Raw genomic sequence first — 13190 nt, forward strand, 5'->3', positions numbered from 1 at the left:
ACCTGAACTGGATTCCCTGAACAGAGACTTACATGGGTATCTCTGTTTGCCAGACCAGTCAAATGCCAAGAAACAGCTGTCTGAGGCTCTTCTTGATACTTGGGGTAATTTTAAAAGACCCTCACTTAATCTACAAGCAGATACATGCCACTATGTATCTACAATGGGAACATGGTGAGACAGTGCGTAGGGATCAAAGTGTGTTAAGAAACAGACTATGGGGCCAGGCGTGGTGGCACACGCCTTTAATCCCAGCACTGGAGAGGCAGAGGTTGGTGGATCACTGTGAGTTTGAGGCCAGCCTGGTCTACAGAGTGAGTCCAGGACAGCCTAAGCTACACAGAGACACCCTGTCTCAAAAAACAAAACAAAACAAAACCAAAAAAAGAAAGAAAGAAAAAAGAAACAGACTATGGATAAAACCATTTTCAAACCAAAGGTCAAATTCTCTGGACTCTACAAATCTGGCACCTGTAAGTGAGTGGTTTAGGAGAGCCTCACACACATTTTATAGGGTAGAATAATTCTGTCATTTATCTTTCTATGGTACTGCAAAAGAAAAGAAAATTTAGAGAGAACATGAAAGTCTTTGCTTTTGCTTGCATTTAAAGTCACTGCAGCACACTAAATGTCCTGGAGGCTGGAGGACTTGGAATGCTATAAAATGAATATTGGTTTTCAGGCTGGACACTAGCTGTCCTGTTTCACAAAATAAGGCATTTTAGGGACTCACAGGAAAAAATGGATCAGTTGGCTCTATGGAAAAAAATTGTAATCACCAAAGGCAAAAGGTCACAAAAACCATTCATCCGTTTGGGTTTTGTTGCTTAGTCAGAGCCCAAATGTGCAGAACTGACAATACCTTTTCTCTGTGGCTTATGAGGCCCGTGTATAGTGAATCTCAGATTTACAAAGCCAGAGGACTAATGTCACAGATGCAAAATGGCTTTCCTAACAACAACCAAAGAACTGGTCAGCACTCACAAGAGTGGGTGCTAGCTGATTCTCAGATCAAACAAACTAACTTGCAACCAGCTTAGCTACAGATTTTAGTAGCAGACAGGACAGTAGAGCAGAGCAGTAAATAGTACATAAACAAGATTTTTGGCACCATGAATAAAAACAGTCAATCCTCTTGCTTCAGCTGCATTCCAGTCAAGACTGTGGCTCTACATGTCAGCCTTCAAGTGAGTTAAATTCAGATCTACTTGTTAGTGCAATTCTGGAGAGGTGAGCAAGACTTAGCATCAAGAAAGCAAGAGATTCATACTGCATTGCAAGACCCAGAAACGCAGAGCAATGCTGGACAACTTACTTCTGATGCTCCCCACATACTATCTTGCGGCTACTTACCTTTCAACCTGCAAAATTCAGATGAAAAGGTTTTAGGTGCAACATATTAAGATTCAAGACAAGAACAGGTTTTAAACTGTAGATAATTAACTGCTCACAATTTTAAAAGGGTCTCCCTTGGATTTATCACATCTAATCACTAGAAAAGTCTGGAATTTTTACCTCTTATTTTAGGATATCAAGATAATTTTAAGCAGCTTTCTTATTCTTTTTTTGAAAAAGGCTCAAACAACAAAAAACTTAGCAAACACTGAAACATTACACACAAAACATACAGAGTGTTGGTGTGTGTGTGTGTGTGTGTGTGTGTGTGTGTGTGTGTGTGTGTGTGTGTGTGTGTTTTGGTTTTTCTGTGTAGACCAGGCTGTCTTCCAACTCAGAGATGCCTGCCTCAGCCTCCCAAGTACTGGGATTAAAGGTGTGCACCACCACACCTGGCCAGTGTTGGTTTTAAAGAAAGAAACTTGAGTTCAACTTCATCATGGGGATTACGGTAGAGCTAAGACAGCACTTGTCAAACTGGAAAGTACTATTTGTAGTACATGTTTTCGGGTAATTTTTCTAAATATCTCAATGTATTCCCTTGGTTCTTAGGAACCAAGCAGCCATCAATTAAAAATCAGCAAACATCACATGCAAACCCCAGGATGGCAATAAGTTAATATGTTCATGCCTTAAAGAGAACAGAAGGGTAGAAAACAGTAGGCTTGGTAATTTTAGAGTAAACATACCAACACTTCTGATCATGTAACCAGCCTGTCGCCAACCTTCCTACTTAACAGAAAGGTCATGCAGGCAGGGCTTCCCGTCCCTGATCATTCAACCTCTCGGACATCACTGCAAGCCAGGCAAAAAACCCAAAAGGCAATACATTTTCTGCATGCTGGTCAAATACCTGCACTCTGCGTTTACGAAACGATGACAACATGATGGAGGAATGTGGAGTCTAAAGAGGGAGGGGAAGAGCAAGATAACACACTTCTAAGGGCAACTGAGGTAGAATCACTTCAAAGTGAAGACAACAGATCTGTGAAGACACATGAAAGCTGGCAAAAGTCAAATAGGAAGATTAGGAAACCAAAGCTCCTATGTCCTGACAATTACCATCACCTGCATGTGCTGCCGTGGCACACACGCTCTCAGGCCCCCCTTTTGCCCAGGTATTGCTTGTAATACTGAATGTGCCTCTTCCTATCCACTCTGATGAAATATGGAGGTTCTAGGAGTTTGCACTGTAAAGTAATTAAGTAAAAGGATGATTTCATGAAAGCCTAAGTAAGGAACTTCAACCAAAAGACTGAACTTGGGGCTAGTTTGCTGGTGCAGTTCCTTTATAAAATATTATCATCTACTCAAAACAAGGATAAGCAGTGTGTGTAAGAGATGGGAAAGGTCTTGGTTCACTGCACAGCTGTTCCAGTCAGATGGTTCCAAGTGGTCAGCTATGCGGAACTCTGCATTCTCGGAGTCAGCATTTGCCATCAGACTGCTGCATTCCCCTGCAAGGCCACAGCTGATGAGCTGCAGCGGACTCAGATGCGTACCGTGGAGTTCTCAACAGCCAGAGAGGACTGACTACAAAGACAGACTGCCCTCAGACACTCCGTCCTTAGTGCACATTCCACAGACAGGATGGGGGTTGCTATCCTAAGAGCCATTTCTCAATATCCGCAGAGGCCCCACCCTTTGATATGAAAGCAGAGAAGGAAAATAATGGAAAATTCTAATCCAGTGAACTAAAACATATACTTAATAGGCTCTGTCCACTTAAACCTGTTCATTAGATTACCTGACATCAGATCTCTCCAATTATTAGATTGCTGCAGAGCATATGGCCAAGGCCCAATGCAAGCTGTCTGCCGCAGCTGTCTGCCACAGAACCAGCAACTTAGGAAGCTGAGGGTGGAGCATTAAGCTTGCGCCCAGGAGTTTGAGACACACAGCAAGGCCGCTTCTCTTTAAGAAGAGTGGTAATAGCCAAGGTTGGTGGCAGCCAGGCTCGTCGGCAGGAGCACAGTGAGTTCAAGACCGCTGCATCCAAAAGACCGCTGTCTCAAAAAGTAGGGAATGGGATTGCATATCTAAAATAAGTCACCAGGCCTGGCTCACACTTGTACAGGGGAAGCGTTTCCTTCCATTCTTTTTATCTAGGTCCCTGGATAACAGTCAACACACTTTGAGGGTCCCTTTGAGGAATTAATGGCCCAGTTACTAAAAAAAGCTTATTGTTAATTTCCTGCAGCAGACCTTACTGGAGTACATTTTTTTCCCCCTCCCCACTGCAGCACATTTTTTTTTTCCAACTTTGACTTCAATTTGACCTTTAAAATCTAAGACATTTAGTATGAGTGGGAACCTTGGCTCAATGGCTTCATGCAACGCACTGTTGCTGGTGCTATTCTTAAGCTCTTGTTTCCTGGCTGCAAGACACCCCCACCCTGCCATCTTTGATACATTCTGTTTTACTTAAGTCCAATTGCTATGACAACGCAATTTCTTAACACATTATGAAAATACTTCATATGGTTGGTTTCTCTTGTACTCCTTGACAGCCCTGATAATTAGCTTTTTGAAAATACCAAGAGAAAGAACAAACGACTTAAAATATTTTGGGCCTATATATTTAAAAGATAAATAAATAAATAAAACCTGATTATTTGGGAAGCTGAGGCAGGAAAACCCTGACTTTGAGACTGGCCTGGGCTATTCAGCAAATTCCAGGACAGCCTCTGTTACACAGTAAGGGGGGAAAGGGGAGAAGGTGAGAGAGATACAGAGATAAAAGTTAAAAAAAAAAAAAAAACCCTGTAAAGTGTAGCAGCTCGAAATTATCTCACCCCAGCTTTCTGGTTTACACATCGAACCTTACCTACAGAGAACCCCCCCCCCTTGTTTTATGTAATTCCAATACCTGAGAGGCTTTTAAAATCACATTTTTCATTGAGAAGTATTTCATCAAATTTGCAAGGATAGCTTCGGACAAAAGATTGCTCTATCACCTCCATAGTGGCACGGTGGTAAGATTTTATTTCAAATATATATATGTAATATATCCTTTGACTTAAAAATAAACAAACAAAAAATATTCGCACATGGCTCTCCTACCAAGGGGCGCCGCATCTAATACAGGAGCAGGCCAGAATTGAAGAGAAAAGACATTTATTACCAGGAAAGAAAAAGGAGACCTTTCTGCGGCTGAAGGGCCTGGGACCGCCATACAGGATGAAATTAAGGTCAGAGAGCCCTTCACTGCAGACGACAGGCTTGTCCCTCCTCCAAGAGGTGCGGGCGCCGCTGGTGTGGACGAAGGGCGGTGCGGGGGGGGGCGCTCGCGGGTGGGTGCTGCCAAGGACCACCCACCACCACCTGCCGCGACGGGTGGGACGCGGGCCTGGGGAGGGGCCCTCGCGTGCCTTCCCCCGCCAGTGACATTCCAGGTCGCCGCCCCGCACCGCCGCGCCCCGCAGCCCACGCGCCACAAAGGCGGCGGCCCACGGAGCCGCCCGGGAGGCCCCGCGGCTCACCTGTCCGCACCGCTCCGGTGTACCGCCGCCCACAGCCCGCCGCCCTTCCCTTCCCGCACGCCCGTCCGCCCCGCTTTCTTACCGGCTCCCGGGGGGTGAGGGGCGTGGGTCGCCGCGCTGAGGGCTGCTGAGGAAAAAGATGCGCCGCCGCGGCTCCTGCCTCACGCCGTTCGCTCCGCAGCGGATAGTGACGGCGACGCGCGCGTACCGGGGCTTTTATAGACGGCCGCGCGCGCCCCCGCGGCGGCCGCGCGCGGGCGTGAGAGAAGTGCAGGGGTTGGCGACGCGAGGGGAGGGACTCGCCGCTCGACTGCCCTACGGAAAGGACCGAGCGCTTCCGGAAAGAGCCGAGGCAGCGGTGCGGGGTAGTGGGGGTGGGGGTAAACGACGGGAGGGCGGCGGAGGAAAGGGAGCTCGGGGGCGCGCGCGAGGGGTGCGGGGAGCGGCGCGGAGGAGGCGCAGCATCCGCCCGCCGCGGCTTCGGTCCTGTGCAATCCTGCCCCGCCCAGTCCGCCCTGCAAAGACTGCGCCGCACCCCTCCGCCCCTGGGAACCCTTCCGGGACTGCGGCTAAGGGCGGGGCGGGGTCGGTCGCTGCAGTCAGGCTGCGGGGGTGGGGGTGGGGTCCGGGGGGCGGGCGGCCGGGATGCTGCTGGCCTGGCAGGAAAGACGCCCAGTCCCTTTCGGGTGACCTCACCGGAATGTTGGCTCGCTCTCTCCACTTTCTTAGGAGGCGACTTGGCGCCGGGAGACCCAAGTCTGCCTGTTCTGGTGGGGGCAGTGGCCAAGAAAATCAGATGATTTGGGACTCTGTGAGGAGGTGGCAGCAAAAAAACAAAAAACAAACCCTGATTACGAAAGAAAGAAAGAAAAAGACTGATTTGTGGCATAAGGCTTTTATTTCAGGATTTGTAGAATTTTTCAGCAACCTTTCTTCCTGTTGCCAGTGTATTCGTCCTGGTTGATAAACGACATTAGGATTTCCTTTCCCACTGTCAATTGAACTTTGCTGTGTAGCTGACACTGTGTGCTACTTTTAATCTCTACACTAATTTTACAAGGTCGACGGTGACTTCCCCATTGAGCACCTTGATGACATAAGAGGCTAGCTGTCTCCCCAGGTCAGGCACGAAGCAATCAGAAACGCCAAGATTTAAACACGAGCAGTTAAATAGGTGGGTGCTAGACTTTTGAGAAGAGGAAAACAAAATTTCTGTTCTATACACAGCCCCTTTTCAGGGCCTGCGTCTTAACTCTGTAGCCAGGCTCCCCTCCTGCAAATGCCTTTCCGTTCCTCCATTTCCATGACAGCTGTGTGGCAAACATGGGAGCAGCACCCAGCTCATTCCAGCGTAGTCAGGCCGACTGGGAGTTCTGCCGCTCCCTCGGGCATTGGCCTCCTGGTTACCAAGCTGCTCTCCTATTTAAATAATTATAAAGGACTGGGCTTTGCTCCAGAACTGGGGCGAGGCCCAGTCCTGAGCTTCCTGGTCCTCTGCAGTTTGGTTTCTTCTCTGCGAAGTGGCTTCTCAGCTGCCCTAGCTGTAGGCATGGTAGGGAAGGAAGATTCCTAGTCCTTTTCCTTGGAGTGGAGAGACAAAAAGGAGGGGCCACACCCCAGAAACAGCTTCACAGAATCTTGAGGAAAAAACGGAGGTGCTAAGGCATTTCCTGCAGTCTTCTTTACAGAGAAAATTGGTTGGGAAGCTGCCTCCTAGATTTTGCCCCCCCCCCCAAGCCGGGGTTGTGAAACAAAAAGGTATGTACTATTTTTCTTTTTGAGATAAGGCCTCTCTGTTCTGTAGCCCAGGCTATCCTGGAGCTTGCTCTGTAGACCAGGCTAGCCTCCAACTCAGAGATCCCTCTGCCTCTTTCTCCTGAGTGCTGGGATTAAAGGTGTGCACCAACCACCACAGCTGGCTCTGGACCGGATATTTCTGAAAACAGCTCATGGCAACCATATTAACCATCCCTTCAGCCAGTAGTAGCAAATTTTAAAATCAGATATTCAGCCTTGCTTACAAAATGGCTAATGCAATTGTAACGCTCCACAATGTCTAAGGCCTTCTGCTTCAGTGGCAAAGGATGGGGCTCAGGGTTTTGAGTAGTTACTCTCCCTGACCCCAAATCGAAGACCTATAGAGAGCTCACTTTTGATTTGGAAACTAGAATCCTGCTTGTCAATCCTGTTTCTGATCAGAGGAATGGCCAGGATAAGAGTACCCTCAGGCTCCCACTCCCCCACCCGCCCTGCTTTCATCTGGCAGGAGAAATGAGCCATCAAAAAGCCATTCCTCGTGGCTTCTGCTGTTGCTTTCCTCCCTCCCACCAATTTCAGCACAGGCCTCACACTTTATTAGGCGTGGGGACAGGGAGAGAATATTGCAGATAATAACCTTGTTTTTATAAGAGCTTCAGACAGAAGAAATAAAGCAAGCACAGCACAGCACAGTGTGACAGCTTGGCTCGACTCCGTGTTTTGGCCGTACCTCTCTGGCCTCCTTACAAGCAGTGAATCCAAGTGAAGTTTAAGCTCCTCCTGGTTCCTGCAGCCCCTGGACTTACAGCCTGATCCCTTGTTGAAAAAGGTCAGTTGTTGGTTGGAAAATGCGCTAGTTGTCAGGTTTCCACCCATCCCAGCCATGGAAAGTCACTGGTCCACTTCTCTGCCCCTAGCCTGCACCCTTGGCAAAGTTCAAATGTAAGGGCTTGAGTTGTTGTTACTGTTTTTTTTTTTTTTTCTTTCTCTCTCCCTGTAAAGAGGCTGACTGGGAGGAGTCATGCTGACTAAATGCACTGTACCTTTCCCTGGATGATACTCTGCAGGAGCAGAGTTGGCAAGCCGGTCCCACAAGTCTTCCAAACATAGTGACTCTGTGAAACTTGAGGGCATTAAGCTAAGTGAAACAAGCCAGACACAGAAGGACCAATATTGGGTGGTTCTACTTCCCTTATAACCCTGCAACTGTCAGGTCTGAGAGAGAATGGAGTATTGGTGGCCAGGGACCAAGGGGAGACAGGCCTGGGGGAAAGACCATTGTTTCATAGGACCAGTTTCCACCTAGGATAAGAAAGTTCTCGAGATCTGGATTAGGTGCTTGTGAACATATTCTACCAGCTGAGCTATATCCTCAAACACCTTTTATTACATTTATTCACGTGTGCAGTATGCAGATCAGAGGACAACGTCCCCCATATGAATCCGGGGGATCCGACTGGAGTCATCAGGCTTGGTGGCATTTCCCTTTACCTGCAGAGCCATCCTGGAGGACTAGGATTAATGGCATGTGATGGTGTTTTGTTATTTAAGATAGGGTCTCATGCTGTGGCCTAGTCTGTGCTGGAGCTCAAGGCAATCTTCCTGTTTTAGCTTTTGAGTGTTGTGACTGCAGAGGTGGCCCAGCCTGCCCAGATCTGCTAAGCTTAAACACATTAACAATCAGTTTCATAAACCATGGCAAGCCAGGCAGTGGTGGCTCATGCCTTTAATCCTAACACTTGGAAGGCAGAGGCAGGTGGATCTCTATGAGTTCGAGGCCAGCCTGGTCTACAGAGTCAGTTCAGGACATCCAGGGCTACACAGAGAGACCGTTTCAAGAAACAAAAACAAAAAGCATAAACCATGTCAAACCTCAAAAAACAATGTTAGTTTTCCACTGTCTGGAGAATAGCCTAGTGATGACGTAAGTACTCATTCCAGAGCCTTGGGAAGCTCCCATCAGTTTGCTCTCCCACAGCATTACTTACTGATTTTTTTCCCCATGCACCTACTTCAAAAGCACAGTCCTAGCTGGGGTGTTGTCAGTTCGTAGGCTAGGTACCTCTCATAGAAGCCCAGGTTCGAGCCCCAGGATTGCAGATCAGACTGCTTCAGAGCAGTCCAAAATGTACACTTGCTTTTTCAACCTCTTGCTTTAAAAACAAAACAAAACATCATTTTTATGTGTATGAGTAATTTATTTGCCTGCACTATGTTCATGCCTAGTGCCCATGGAGGCCAGAAAAGGGCACTCGACCTTCTGAAACTGGAGTTACAGACAGTTGTGAACCTCAGGAGTACTGGAAACCAAACCTGGGTCCTCTCCAAGAGCAGCCGTCTCCCACTGAGCCATCTCCTCAGCCCTACATGGATATCTTCTTAATCAATGAAGCCTGGCTATTGCTAGAGACTATCCCTAAGCTCCTTTACAGTGGGTGTTTTCACAAGTGTATCCTATTACCGGAAGCCCACGGCTCTGATCTGCCCTCTGTGGATCCACAGGAGGCCTAGTGAATTGTGGCCGAGAAAAGAACTAAGTCACATATGACAAAGACATGTGAGCAGCCCCATGGCTGATGTTGTTCTGTCACTGCAGTCACATGGGATGCCTCATGGTGTGTGTGTGTGTGTGTGCCATCTCTCGAGCCCTTTACTTTTATTTTATTTTTTACCACAGTGTAAAAATGACCTTAAACAAAACAAAACAAAAAATTAATAGCCAGGTGGTGGTGGTGGTGGTGCCAAGGCCTTGTACAGATAGACCCCGAGGCCATGTACAGAGGTTGCAACCTACTGGAATTTTGTGCTGGAATTTTCAGCACATCATCAAATCTGCGCTAAGATATAGGGCAATGAGTGACAGGACAAAAATGTGGGCACTCAGCCCAAGAAATGAGGTCAAGATGCAGTGGAAGCAGGCAGATGAGGGAGAATTTGAGCTGAAAAGAGACTGTCGCTTGTAGCATTCTGTGGCAAAGAATCTGAGGCGCCTGTGTGGAGTTACATCCATCAGCTGTGGTCATGGCTTCCGAGGCTACACTATCAGTGGGTATCAAAAACCCAGCCTTCCAGTGATCGCTTTTGTTCATGTTTGAGACTCCATTAGGATAACCAGCATCGAATGACAAATGCCAAAGACTGCTAATCATGTCCAAAGGAAGAGTATTAAATGGTTATAAAGGCATTCTTAGGATGGTGAGATGGCTCAGCCGGTAGAGGAGCACGTAAAAGTAGAAAAAGAACTGACTCTACAAAGTTGTCTACTGACCTCCAAATGCATGCTGTTACACGTGAGACCACGTAGGATAAGGGATTTTTTGTTGTTGTTGTTTCTTTTTTTGTGTGTTTTGTTTTGTGTTTTTTTTGAAACAGAGTTTCTTTGTGTAGCCCTGGCTGTCCTGGACGTGCTTTGTAGACCAGGGTAGGCTCGAACTCACAGAGATCCGCATGCTTCTGCCTCTTGAGTGCTGGGATTAAAGGCGTGTACTGCCACCACCGCCACCGCCACCGCCATCTGGCTATCAGTTTTTTGTTTTGTTTTGTTTAAGGTCATTTTTACACTGTGGTAAAAAAATAAAATAAAATAAAAGTAAAGGGCTGGAGAGATGGCTCAGTAGTTAGGAGCACTTCCTCAGGGATCCAAGCATGTGGCACACATACATACAGACAAAACCCTCATACACATAAAAAATTCCCAAGGCAGCATAAGCAAATCATAAGATAGTGAGTCCAGGGGTTCACAAACTGAGTATACAGTTTACTGCAAAGCTACACTGCTGGCTCTGTGATTTTCCACGCTTCCTTTTTCTTTTCTTCTCTTTTTTTTTCCTTTTTCCATTTAAGAGATGTAGCCTGAACCAGGTGTGGGTAGGCAGAGACAGGTGGATCTCTTAAGTTTAAGGCCAGCTTGGTCTACATAGTGAGTTCCAGGAAAGCCTCGGCTACAGAGAAACCCTGTCTCAAAAAACAGAAACAGGGTTCGTGTCAGAGGCAGTCACTTCTTGGTGGGGCGGCCTGGTGGCACTCAGAGAAAGGATAAGCAGGCTACCAGGATGAGACCTGATAGGCTGTGACCATATGGTGGGGAAAAAGGTCTCCTTCTGTCACAGACCTAGGGGAGGTGAAAAGGGTGAAAGAGGGAGGGAGGAACGGGAAGATAAAAGTGAGGGGATAACAATTGAGATGTAATCTGAATAAATTAATAAAATAAACAGGCCTGGAGAGATGGCTCAGAGGTTAAGAGCTCTGGCTGCTCTTCCAAAGGCCCTGAGTTCAATTCCCGTCAACCACATGGTGGCTCACAACCATATATAATGAGATCTGGTGCCCTCTTCTGGCCTGCAGGGTTTCTCTGTGTAGCCTTGGCTGTGCTGGACTCACTTTGTAGACCAGGCTGGCCTTGAACTCACAGCGATCCGCCTGCCTCTGTCTCCCGAGTGCTGGGATTAAAAATAAATGAATCTTAAAAAAACAAAACAACAACAACAAAAACCCAACCAAACAAAAACCAGAAACACCCGTTAGGAAGCTAGGCACTGTGGCATGAAGCCTGGAATCGCAGCCTGGGGAGGTTGGAAGCTTAGGGATCAGGAGCGTTCCAGACTATCCTTGACTATAATAAAAAGAAGGCTGCGGTCAGCCTGGACTATGAGACTCTGGTGAGAGAGACAAAGAGAATCAGAGAAAACTATGCAACTACTTGTTGTAGAGTCCAAACTCCTGGGATGAAGCTTTTTTTTTTTTTCTTTTTTTCTTTTTTTGAGCCAGGGTTTCTCTGTGTAATAGGCCTGGCTGTCCTGGAACTCTCTTTGTACATCAGGCTGCCTTCGAATTCAGAGATCCACTGCCTCTGCCTCCCGAATGCTGGGATTAACGTGCGCCATCACGCCCAGCTCCGAAGCACTCCTTTTTAGCATCCCAGGCAGACTGGAGGAAGGGTCAGTGTTAACACACCAGCCTTCCCATTACGTTTGTTTGAGACAGAGCCGTACTGTGTAGCCCAGGTTGGCCTAGAACTTGCTTGTGTGGATCTCTGTGTCTGTCGCAATCCTCCTCCCTCAGCTGCCTCAGGGCTGGATTATCAGCAGTTACACCCGGCTTCTCATTCCACTGACAGAGGAACAGCTCCATATACAGAGCTCCATATACACACAACAAAGTCGCTGTGACAGTAAAGAGCCAGAGTCCCATACGCTCGCTCCTGCTTAGTGGCTGTGCAGTGTGAGCTGCATGGCCTGAGTGGGCACCGTTCGTTCAGCACAGACCCCGGTTATGAATGGCTAATTTCCTGGCACAGCTTCCATTTGCTGACTGAGGAAGTCCTGAGCCCAGCTACTTTTTTTTATCCTGAAGTTGGTACATCGTACCCTGTTCCCTGCATGGTCTGTGGAAAACAGCTGCCATTTGCAAGGCTTGGGAAGACAGGAAGAGCAAGTGGCAGGAGACTGTGAGGATGCCACTCACTGTGGCCCTGACAGGCAGCCCTGCAAGTGAGGGAGACAAGTTTCAGGACATACAAGGTGAATACCAACCCAAAAGCTGCTAGTAGGCAGCGTGAAGGCTGCAGGGACAATTCTTTTGTTCTCTAAGTGGGAATGTGAGGCTGAGAGAGGGGAGACATACCCAGGATACAGAACAGGAGTGACTGGAGTCCAGTGTCCTGACACAAGGAACCGTGCTGCTCTGTGACTTCAGCATTCTCACTCTTCTTCCTGGGAGGGGCCTCGCAGCTGGCGGTCAAGGTCTCCTGCACACTAGGCAAATGCTATAGCCTCAACTTCCCACATCTCTTGCTAGATCAAAGCCAGTGACTAGAAAGTCATTCTTAAAAAAGGAATCACACAAAACCAGTTTCTCCCCAAGATGAATGTCAAGAGGATGAAGAAGAAACGCATTCCAAATCTAGACCTGTACACAGTCATGTCCATAGGATTTGCATACGCAGTCATGCACAAACAGTATTGAGGTAACCACATACTAGCACAGGATTTTTAAAAATTCAAGCTTTATTACTTTTTTGGGCAGTGTAGTCAACAACTGAAATGCTTAGGCTGTTCAAAAGTACCAGTGAGAACACCCGCCGCCCACGCCCCTCTGCATGGAGGACTAGATCTGTGGATCTGCCTCTGCAGTTCAGCCGATCAATCTCGTCACAAAGCAAGTAATGACTTCTGCCTGAGAGTCAGCTCCTGTGACAGAGCAACGCTTTCCCTGCTGATGATCTGCAGCTCACACCTAATGCTGCGAGCTGTATGTCAGCCCACCGCAATTTTTGTCAGAACAAAAAGGTACCTAATCTAGCACAGCGTCCCCAGCCATCCAGGAACCAAATTCCGAATCAAGAAGACAGAGTGCTCTAGAGTTGTGTGTTTCCAGTCTTGCTCCACATGCCTGCTACCTTGATGCCCTCTGGGGTTCAGTCCATACCAACATCATACATTGTCCTCTGACTGTACAAATAATTTATAAGCCATAAAGTGTGAAGTACTTTACCTCAGACCCAGACTGCACAGATGAGATTGGCCGACATATTACATGATACTTTAGAGGGAATCT

The 13190-nt window shown here is 47.5% G+C and overlaps 1 protein-coding gene across 1 annotated transcript in view; it reads right to left on the minus strand.

Annotated features, from left to right (window-relative positions):
- Nucleotides 1-5113, minus strand: part of Sptan1 (spectrin alpha, non-erythrocytic 1) — a 66157-nt gene extending 61044 nt beyond the window's left edge. Inside the window, exon 1 of the mRNA XM_051166887.1 lies at nt 4960-5113. The gene's annotated coding sequence lies outside the window, so the exon portion shown is untranslated. The remainder of the gene's footprint in view (nt 1-4959) is intronic.
- Nucleotides 5114-13190: the final 8077 nt, after the last annotated feature.

Source organism: Acomys russatus, chromosome 24 (genome assembly GCF_903995435.1).
Source record: "Acomys russatus chromosome 24, mAcoRus1.1, whole genome shotgun sequence".
Taxonomy (NCBI): Eukaryota; Metazoa; Chordata; class Mammalia; order Rodentia; family Muridae; genus Acomys; species Acomys russatus.